This window comes from Mustela nigripes, chromosome 17 (assembly GCF_022355385.1).
Source record: "Mustela nigripes isolate SB6536 chromosome 17, MUSNIG.SB6536, whole genome shotgun sequence".
NCBI lineage: Eukaryota > Metazoa > Chordata > Mammalia > Carnivora > Mustelidae > Mustela > Mustela nigripes.
The window spans coordinates 8,770,944-8,782,160 of NC_081573.1; positions in this window are offsets into that span (position 1 = coordinate 8,770,944).

Here is an 11,217-nt window from a genome sequence, read left to right on the forward strand (position 1 = left end):
ATCTAGCTTGCTGCCTCTTTTATTAGGGTAACAGCATCTGGATTTTGCTTTGAGAAACCAGCTTTCCCATGGTTCCATGGAGAGGAGGCCTGGGTCTGGCTAATCAGAGCCTTTATTCTTCCAATCACAGTGATTGGGGGAGGGTTGGGCACGTGACCCAAACCTAGCCAATAAGAGCATTTCAACCCCGTGGGCGCACCACCCACACAGGCCCAGGAAAATTAAACAGAGGACTTCTACTGGAACTCTGGGGAGTAAAGTATTTTCTTTCTGTCTGCCTTGCAAAGCTGAAGGGACCTAAATGTGGAGCAGCTGTGGCCTTCTTTCCACCATGGCTACAAAGGCTGCCTAGAAGGAAGCCAACACAGAAGAAAGCATAGAGAATAGATAAAGAGATTTCTGATGACATCATTTAAGCATGGAGATCCCGCGGTGCCTGAAGATGGTCTAATCATTCAGCTTTTGTGTCATCTGAGGCTATAGATTCCCATCAATCTTCATGGAAATTTGATTTGGAATTTAGTTACATGCTTCTGAAGGAACTCTGACGGAAAGAAAGGTGAAAAACAAGAGTTTTTTTGAGAGCGTGTGGTATGGGATCTAGTGGAAACTGAGGATGGGTAGGGCATGCCCTGGGGAGAGGAGGGGATTTAGCAGTCTGCATTTCCCAAACCTCAGCCTTTCTTACACCACATCCCAATTCCTTCCATAGTCACACCCCATCTGCACTTCTATTTATTTACTCAATATTTGACTTTAAAACGACTGAAATAAGCTCAACTCAGTTTTTAAACAACACCACCCACAAGATTACACACTAATAGGCCACTTTCCTCAATGCAGATGACAGCAAAAACATAATGATGAAACGAAACATATCTGTCCACATAACTGCAAAAAAATTGGGTGTGTCGCTGAAAGAACGTGAGCCCTGATCTGTTGCACAACGATGTGAAGACACTGCTGAGCTGTACCTTTAAAATGGTTAAGATGGTAAATTTTATTTCATGAGCTTTTTTAAAAAAAACATTAAAAGTTTTAAAAATTATTTAAAGAAAAAAGACAAGGAACAGACATATATGTAGCTTGTCTTTATCGTCCAGTCAAGGTCGGATGAAGTTGAAATCAACCCTTCCTGGTACTCCAGGAAATAGCTAAGTTACATTTGCAGAAATCATAACAAATCATCATCAAACCCATAGATAATTTGGGGCAGGGATTAATCAGGTAGGAAAGCAGCATGCAACAGATACAACATCTAATGAGTCATTCTCTTTCATTAGAGTCAGATAGCTCAGCCAATGGAGCGAGTTCGACCTGGCTAGTGATGTCATGTGAATATTATGCTAGGCCCTGGAGTAATATGATAAGAAGGATACTTCAAGAAGAAGGCGGAGGAGGGAAAGAGGAGGAGGAGAAGGGGTAGGGGGTGTTGGGGGACCAAGGGGAGGAGGAGAAGGAAAAGGAGGGGGAGGGGGAGAACCACTTCACCTAATGGCATTCTCCCCACCCCAAACCCAGAACCCCAGTCTAATTGTGAGAAAAACAAACCCAAACGGAGGGATAGTCTACAAAATACCCCGTGTTTCTTAAAATGATCATGACCGTGAAAAAATAAGGTAGGACTGAGAACTTGTCACAAAGGAGACTCAAGAGACATGAAAACTAAATGCGACCTGGGATCCTGGATAGGGTCCTGCAACAGAAGAAGGACATTAATGGAAAAATTGGTGAAATTTGAATAATGTCTAGAGTTAAGAAAAAGAAAAAAGAACATGAGTCCCACTTGGAGGAGAGAGTCCAAAGCCAAACCCGTGTAAGGCAAGCTCACTCCAAGCCAGCTTCACTTCCTCCGGTCCTGGGATGAGGAGTTTCCTGAGGCACGGATTAAGTCCTGTATCCCTGGCAACATCATCATTCAGGTCTCTTGGCATGTGGGTGTGTGCACGCGCACGTGCATATGTGCAAGGGCGTGATACGTTAGAGGGGAGCAGTAAAGCATCATTTCACTAATAACAGGACAAACAGCCAGTACTGGGGGGCTCTGGACAAAGATGAATTGTAAAAGAGAGGAGGATGCTTTCCCTGAGCCCTGGGGCTCGTCCAGCGTCTAAGGCAGGGAGGAGAGGGTCTTGCCAAGGCTCCTCAATAGCCTCCACCAGCCTTCCAGCTCTGCCGCATCCAAGGCGGCTCCCGTCCTCCAGGCCCGGCTCACAGCCTCCCTTCCCCAGCCTCAGGCTCTCTAGCTCCATGTACATCATTGCAATTGGCAAGATTACATTCTTTTTATTTTTTTTAAAGATTTTATTTATTTATTTGACAGACAGAGATCACAAGTAGGCAGAGAGGCAGGCAGAGAGAGAGGAGGAAGCAGGCTCCCCCTGAGCAGAGAGTCCGATGCGGGACTCGATCCAAGGACCCCGGGATCAGGACCTGAGCCGAAGGCAGAGGCTTTAAGCCACTGAGCCACCCAGGTGCCCCAAGATTTCATTCTTTTTAAAGGCTGACTTAGATTCCATTGCATATATATATGCCACATCTTTTTTTTTTTTTTTTTCCTAGGGTTAGAGTCAGGATGAGGGTGAGAGTATGTGTCTGGGATCCTGCAGTTCACAGACCTCTCCAGAAAGTTAAGGTTAGGACTTAGGGGTTTGGGGTAAGGACTAGGGTTAGGGCATCTGCCTGGCTTTCTGCAGTTTGAGACCTTTCCAGTGAACAAGTCCTCAGTCTCTGCTGGGGTGATTTTATGGGCAAGGCTGCTATCCACCCAGCCGAAGCAAGGAAGGGATTTGGGGCTCTAAATACTTTTTATTATTTAAATGTTTTTATTTATTTTAGAGAGAATAAGTGTGACCGGGGGTGGGTGGAGGGGAAGGGCAGAGGAAGAGGAGCAGACCTCACGTTGAGAGCGGGACCTGACTGAAATCAAGAGTCGGCCGCTTAACCAAATGAGCCACCTCGGCACCCCTCTAAATACTTTTTAAATATGTATTCAGTTCTTGTGGTTTTATCTCTACTGTCGCACCATTTTCAGAAATATTTCCAATTCTTAAATATTTGGGGTCTTCTTCAGAATAACTAGCCTTCTTTTCTCTCTCCTTTTATATTTTTTAAGATTTTATTTATTTATTTGACAGAGGTCACAAGTAGGCAGAGAGGCAGGTAGAGAGGTGGTGGGAAGCAAGCTTCCCGCTGAGCAGAGAGCCCGATGCGGGACTTGATTCCAGGACCCTGAGATCATGACCTCAGCAGAAGACAGGGACTTAAACCACTGAGCCACCCAGGTGCCCCTCTCTCCTTTTTAAAATTGTGTCGAGGAAGCCATTTTCTCAGACCTAGTGGAGGTTGAGTATATGTACTTGATACGCTGCAGTTCAAAGACCTCTCTAGAGGGTTAGGATTTCGGGGCTTAAGGGTAGGGCTGGGGTTACAGTTAGGGTATGTGACACACTGTTAGTAATAAAAAATGCTCATAGAAATTCATAGTCAGAGATTTCTATCCTGTGAATCAATGCCGGAAAACGACAACTATGTTCCTTATTTTCTTTTGTCAAGAGGAAAATGGTGACATTTTTTAGCCTGGTATTTGAAGTCCTTTGTATCCTGACCTCTGCTGACCTTTCCATTCTGATTCTGTGCCAGGGTATACGGAGGCGTATACTCTGTATGTGGCCACAGCCACAGTACCTTAATTACGGAGCAGGCAAAATCCACTTCTTCAGGGCCTCCCTCAACTTCCTCCACCTTGGCTTTGATAATGATCCACCGCCTGCCTCCGCTCCCCAAGCACTGTACTCCTACTGTGTTTGTGGTGCTCATCACGTTTCGTTGAGGGCACGCCTCCACAGCTCCCCAGAGTGAGGGTGCTGTTGCGTTCTGTGCTCCCCAAGGCCCCCAGGCAAGGGCCCCCAGGAAGCACTGAGCACACACTTACTTGACTGGTATAGAAGGTGAGAGAAATACCTGCGGCTCCTGGTGTCCCAGAATCCTCAGCGGACCTTTGTGAACCTGCGGGTAGCGAGGCTCCTTCCCAGACCCACTAAGTCAGTATCTTACTGGGGTGGCCCTAGGTTTGTGCACCTGGGGGCAGAAGTGCCACAGACGATTCTAACGTGGGAAGAACTGAGCTGGTAGAAAGTTCAGAGTAGACTGGAACTGCCAGGGAAGGTTGGTAGAGGAGGGGTCCTCTACCAAACTTTGATGGGGAGAGATCTAGCAGATCAAGTAAAAATAAATAAAGTACGGACATGAAAGTAAAGATGGCAGTAAGGAGACCAGTTTTTGGAATAGGTTTAGGTGCGAGTAGTACTTGGTAACTGTGGGTCAGCGTGCTAGGCCCTGATGGAGGGGACTTTGAACACCTGTGCACTATGCAAGCAGTCAGCAGAGTCTGACCATCCCAGAGACGGGCGCATGGCTGAATCCTGGTGTCATGGCAAGTGGGTGCTCAGGAAGAGGAGAGCTTGCTTAGGGGAAGGATGAGGAAGGCCTCGTTGGCAAGAAAATATTTCTCTGAAGATCTTTCTTCAGAAATCTACCAATTAAAGAATCATAGCATTTTAGAACTAAAAATACACATTTATCCTCTGTGCTTCAGTGGAATTCTATAGAATATGAGTTCCCCACTGGAAAAAAAAAAATAGTTTCATAGTTAAATAAATTTGGGGATAAAAAGTGAAAGAAACAGGTAAAATTAAATTAAATAATTTATTTAACCCAGTGTATCCAATACATTGTCATTTCAGCATATATTCAATATAAAAAAACTACTGAGATGCTTTAGAATTTTTTTCAAACAATCGTTTTTCATCCCAAATCCCAAATTGTACTTGCAGCACATCTCAGAGCAGACCACCTGCATTTCAAGTGCCCACTAGCCATACACGACCACTAGCTAGTGGCCACTGTTGTGGACTGTGGCGGGTTCTAAAATGTGCACAGTAAAGCAGGATCAGAGTGCTTTGGAGTCTGGCTCAGGGGCACATAGCAATGCCTAGCTCTGCGCTCTTCTCTGCTCCTGGCTTTCCCTCCCAGTGGGGTCGGGCACAGTCTAAATCAGTGGTGCTCAAATTCTTCATTCAAGAATCACCAGGGGAGCTTGTTTCAGCCCCACCCCGAGACCCACAGCATCAAAACCTCTGGGGATGGAAGTCAGAAATCTCCATGAACCAACTCCTCGTGATGCTGACGCACGTGTGCGGGGTGCATCTGCAGGATTGCTGCTTCCAGCACATTGGAAATACTTGGAAAGCTGATCAGAATTCCAGTAGCCAGGCTACACCCCTGAGCAACCAGATCATAATCTCTGGGCGGGCGGGGGTGGGGGCAGGATCTCCATACACTTTATTTATTTATTTATTTTAAAAAAGATTTTATTTACTTTATTTATTTATTTATTTTAAAAAAGATTTTATTTATTTATCAGAGAGAGAGAGTGAGAGAGTGAGCGAGCACAGGCAGAGAGGCAGGCAGAGACACAGAGAGAAGCAGGCTCCCTGCTGAGCAAGGAGCCCAATGTGGAACTTGATCTCATGACGCTGGGATCATGACCTGAGCCGAAGGCAGCCGCTTAACCAACTGAGCCACCCAGGCGTCCCTCTGTTGGGAGCCTCGTGCCTAGAAGGGTTAACCCAATAGAGCAACAGTTCTTGGGAACCTCTTCAACCGAGGACTTTCACGGGTGGCGAGCTAGAGTGCCACCGTGTTTCCCTGGATTGTTATGAGAACACTGTAAGGTCTGGCTTGTTGCCATTGCAGCTGCTGCCTCAAGACTAAGCTAATAAGGCTCCTGTGTTTTGAGAATATTGAGTTATGGCCTAAGTGTCCAAACCACGAAGGTCAAGGCTGTCTGATATCTCTGCATGGCCAGCTACTCTCAGGCCAAAATAGAAACTAGATGTACAGAAGGCGATTCTCTTACTGTGTGGTATAAATCAGAACTCTGCAAAACAAACGTTGGCGCTTGCTTGATGCGTTCGCCTGTGTCCCTCCTGCTCCCCACACTCCCTTTTTCCCTTTCTTCATTCTCCTGTCCTTCAACCCTGTTCCCTCTTGTCACGCTGGCCACGACATCCTTCCATACACTTTAAAAATCAACTTTATTGTGTAATTTACATCCATTAAAATGTACCCTTTTAAGTGTTAAATTATGGTCTATTTTGGCCCGTGTAACCACCACAATAGACAAGCTCCAGAATATTTTTGTGACCCCAGAGTATTCGTTTGTGCCTCTTTGAAGTTAATTCGTGCACCCCAGGCAAGTACTGACCTGCCTTTTTACAAAGATGAGATTTGCCTCCCTCAGTATCTATCAGTGCCTTCGCCTGAATGCGCTCTTGCCCCTTGTGAACACTGCTTTCACTCAGTGGCACGGTGTTTTTGAAATTCAACCACGTGCCTCCCAAAAGGCAGTCCTTCTAGCCCGGCGCCTGCCTGATGGTTCAAGGATACCGTGAGAACGGGACAGCCACGCCTTTGTCCCTGGTCTTCCCTTTGCTGAGAGTACCCTTCCCCTCTCCTCTAGGTGTCCCAAAGACACCTGATGCTTTCTGCTCTCCCCCGGCAATTCCTCCCCACTAGAGAACTGACTAGAGCCCGAACAAATGTGGCCAAGGGACTAGTTAGTTCTGGTAGTTCTGGAGGTGCTGCCTGGGTCAGGGTACCTCCTCTTCTCCCAGAGGCTCAGAGAGGCCGCCAGCTCACCCTCCTCTCTCGGCATCTCCAGTCCCTCCTCCACATGCCACCAGATGCTTCCTGTTGCTTGCCTCCGACCCTGTTCTGGCTGGAACGGTATCAAGCTTTTGTTATTCGGTCACCCCATCCTGTGCCACCTAACCGAGCTCTTCTCTGGAAGCTGATGCGTGGATACACGTTCTTGATCTAGCTCTTATGCCCCTGCTTCTCCCCACCTGACTCTGTGCACCAGGAGGCCACTGCTTTGCTGAACCCCACTGGGTGGGTTCTGTGTAAGTGGCGCCTCCTGGTGGTGGAGGTGTTTATTTTGGGGATTGCTGGTAAACCTTCACCGTGGCGGTCAATGGGCCACTTGGGTTATGGATTAGGGTCTGCTCCCAGCCAGTCAGCAAGGGACCTTGCCTGGGTCGGACTGGGATGGTTTCTGTCTTGAGAAGAGAGAAGGCTGGCCTCTAACTAGATTAACAAGACAGGAGAGAGGGACCTAGCAGTAGATCCTTGGCCTTGTGCAAGCTCCCCAGGCCACCACCTGCCCTAGGTGAGCTGCATCCGCTGGCCCAGTGTTGATTTCTTTTTGGTGGAATCGGTTCTCCAAATGTCTGTTGGGAAAATTCTCAATTTAGAGGGCCTGAAGGTTTAGGATGCACTCCACCTCTGTAGAAGGAATAAGATTTTGGAAGTGATTCCCTTGATATCCAGGCCCTTTTCTTCCTTGGTACTACAGACCTTGCTTTGTAAATGGACAGGTTGGAACCCAGCAAAAAATTACTTTGTCTATGTTCCCCTGAGCGAACTGTGGCCATGTGACTACATTTTGACCAATAGGAGTAAAAGTGTTATATGGGACTTCCAGGAATTGCCCTTAAAAAAAGTTTTTCGAATCCCTTCTTCCTTTTCACTACTGACTGGAATGTAGATGTGATGACTGGAGCTCCAGGGGTCATCTTGGGTCATAAGTTAAGGACTGAAGATGACAACAATAATATGAAAGGAGGCTGGTTCCCCATGATTATGAAGTGCCACATTAGCCCTGGGCACTCCACCTCCAGACTCCATTTATGGAAAAGGAAATTAAACATCCGTGTTGTTTAGGGTATTTGATTTTGGGGTTTTCTATTATTTATAGCTGAATCTAGTCATGACCAAACACTCTGGCAGGGAAGAGAAATGCAGGGGGCATCTTGTCAAGGCAGGTGTGTGGCCTTGAGATTCTTTTGGGTCCCCAGGGCAGGATGTCACCTTGAGGTAGTTTAAGGAAACTGATAAATGAGATATAAGGGAATATCAAGCTGAAACTGATAAATTAGATAAAAGGGAATTTCAAGCTAGGAATAGGGCTATGCCTCAGGGACACCCAGAACGAGAGGCTCAAACTGCTACAGGAATTTTTTTTTTTTTTTTTTTCTCTCTCCCATTACCTCTGTGCCCTGGATTCATACTTGTCTCTTATAGATTGGCTTTCTCCCCAGAGGCCAGAACATGGCTCCTCATAGCCCTCAGGTTCTCTGAGACTCACAATTTGGGCCACTTGGTGGGAGATGGATGCCTTCTGGTTCATCTGACTGAATCCCTAGTGAGCACAGGTGCGGTCCTTTGTTTCAGCAGGGCCTGTGATGTGCTGGAGGCGTCCTAACCCAGGAAGGTCAGAGTTTCCCCACCTCGAAGCCTCTGGAGAAACACCCACTGTGACCTCCTCGCTCACCTTCCACTCCACCCTTCCCTTTTGCCAGTGTCTCTTGTCCTGATTGTCCTGCCTGGAATAGTCACTCCGCCATTAAAATCTGGGGCTCCTCGGGGAATTAAACAGTGTTAGGAAATGTTGGTGATGTCATGGATGCTGGAGTAAAAGCCTGATGAAACTGTTCGTTCCTGGAACCACTGAGCTCTGCACTGTGTCCGTCTGTCTGGGTTTGAGTCCCAGACTCTCCACTTGCTGGTTGGCGGCTGTGGGCTTGAGCGAAGCACCACTTAGGCTTCATTTTGTCCTTTGAGGGGAGGAGAGCCTTTCGTGAAGGCTGAATGGTGAACTTGCCCTGGGTTCTTGCCAAACTTTCATTGTCAGGGTTGTTCAGACTCTGCCCCTTCCAGAGGCTACCGGAGCCTGCTCCTCCTAGCTTGGGGAGCTGTCAGCTTTTCCTCTAATGAACAGGCCATTCAGAGCTTGAAATCGGCGTGGTGGGAGTATGCACCGCGCAGGGACTGACGAGCATAATAAATGAGGGCTTTTCACTTGCCCTTCAGAGAACTACAGTTGATCCCCAACAACACGGCCTTGAGCTGCGGGCGTCCGCGTATACGCAAATTTTTTACAGTATACAGCTGCCTTCTGCTCCGTGTTTCCCCGAACGCTCTTCTCTCATACCCACCTCCCTTCTGAGACCCAGAACCGTCCGTTCACCTGCCTCCTGCAAGTTGCCATGTGCAGATGCACAGTCTGCTGGAGCCCTCACATGGGGATTCCACATTGTCACCTCCACTCCGTGCGCCTCTGTGGTGACGCCCATCTCCCCCATTTCCCCCGTCACCCTCAGCCCTCCCCACATGTTGAGGTTGAAGGGAGGGAGAAATTCTCTACCCTCAAGATCTTCCAGCTGGACTAAGAATTAAATTGACGTGAGACGGGTTCACAGGAGATAAAAAAAAAAAGCCAGTGTTTTAATTATGAGCCACAGAAGCCCAGTGATGAAATTGAGACCTGAAGAAATGTCCAAGGCACAGTTTTTATATTTTTTTTAGGACAAAGAGACAGTAAATCTGTGAAAAATTGACAGGACAAAGAAAGCTTAACTTCGGGAGCTTCAGTTAGTAAGGAATTCTATAAACATAATTTGCACGGGGGCCGTAGATTAATAAAAAGTAATAAGGATTGTTTAAATGGCCATCTTGGTCCTGAATTTTCTGTATCTGGTGATACTAAGGATGTCTCTTTACCTCTTGGTATAGGGAAGGCACCTTTCCCTATATGGGAATTTATGTCCTGCTTTTAGGGGACAGAGGAGGGTCTGAGTATCTGTCCTTCATGCACTGGCCAACTCTTAAGTAACTTTAGAATCAATGTGCCGGGGTGCCTGAGTGGCTCAGTCAGTTAAGCGTCTGACTCCTGACTTTGGCTCACATCATGATCTCAGGGTCATGAGATTGAGCCCCGTGTTGCCTGCTTAGGATTCTCTCCCTTCCTCTCCCTCTGCCCTCTCCCCAAAATTAAATAAAATCAAGGGGCACCTGGGTGGCTCAGTTGGCTAAGCATCTGACTTTGGCTCAGGTCATGATCTTGGGGTCCTGGGGTTGAACCCAGGGCTGGACTCCCTGCTCAGCAGGGAGTCTCCTTTGCCCTCTCTACCCCTCTCTTCCTTTTTAAGATTTTGTTTATTTATTTGACAGAGACACAGCGAGAGAAGGAACACAAGCAGGGGGAGTGGGAGAGGGAGAAGCAGGCTTGCTGCTGAGCAGGGAGCCTAGGCAGGGCTCAAGCCCAGGACCCTGGGATCGTGACCTGAGTGGAAGGCAGATGCTTAATTACTGAGCCACCTAGGCGCCCTCAAGTAAATTAAATGTTGTGCTATCTCTCTGTTGGGTAAATAAGATCTTAAAAAAATACATAAAAAAATTTTAAAAAGTGTGCCGAAGTGGCAAGTTTTAGGGCCACCTGCCCTTGGCTCCTATAGGGTCATCTGCAACTCTTCTCACACTCCCATCCAGTCTGTCAAAGATTCCATCAACTCTCCCTCCAGAATTTCTCCAGAATCTCCCATGGCTTTCCCTGTCCCCCGCCCCTGCCCATCCCCAGGCAACCACTGGTCGCTTTCTGTCACTATAGTTTGCATTTTCCCATCTTCTGTATAAACGAAATTGCACAGCGGGTGCTCTTTGCTTTTGTCTGGCTGCTTTTACTCAGCATAACTACTGTGAGTTTTCTCCACATTGTTGCGTCATCAACAGCTCCTTCCCTGTTCTCACTGTGTGGTAATTTGGTAATTCCCTGTACGAATACCCCACAGCTTGTTTATCCAGTCCCCTCGTTTGTTTGTTTGTTTGTTTTTAAGATTTTTGTTTATTAGAAAGAGAGCATGTGCATACAAGCGGGGGCAGGGACAGAAGCAGAGAGAGAAGCAGACCCCCCCCCACTCCAAGTAGGGAGCCCTACGTGGGACTTGATCCCAAGACCCGAGCCGGGATCATGACCTGAGCTGAAGGCAGACACTTAACCAACTGAGCCACCCAGGCGCCCTCCATTACCCTGCTGATGGAGGTGACTGCCGTCGTCGTTTCAAGTAATTAGGAATCCCCTGGTCCGAGCACGGCCACCAGTGATCTGGGTCGTGGCAGTCTCATCTCCCTGTCTCCCTGCTCCTGCCCTGGTCACTCTTTGTCTTCCCCCACTCATAGCTACAGGGATCCCATTAAAACCTAAGTCACACCTTGTCCTTTCTCTGTTCTCTGGCCAGCAGGGTAAGATCCGGGTCCTCGCCATGCCCCCATGCCACCCCCTCCCTCTGGGTTAGCTTTCTGTGCTCACTTCCCCTC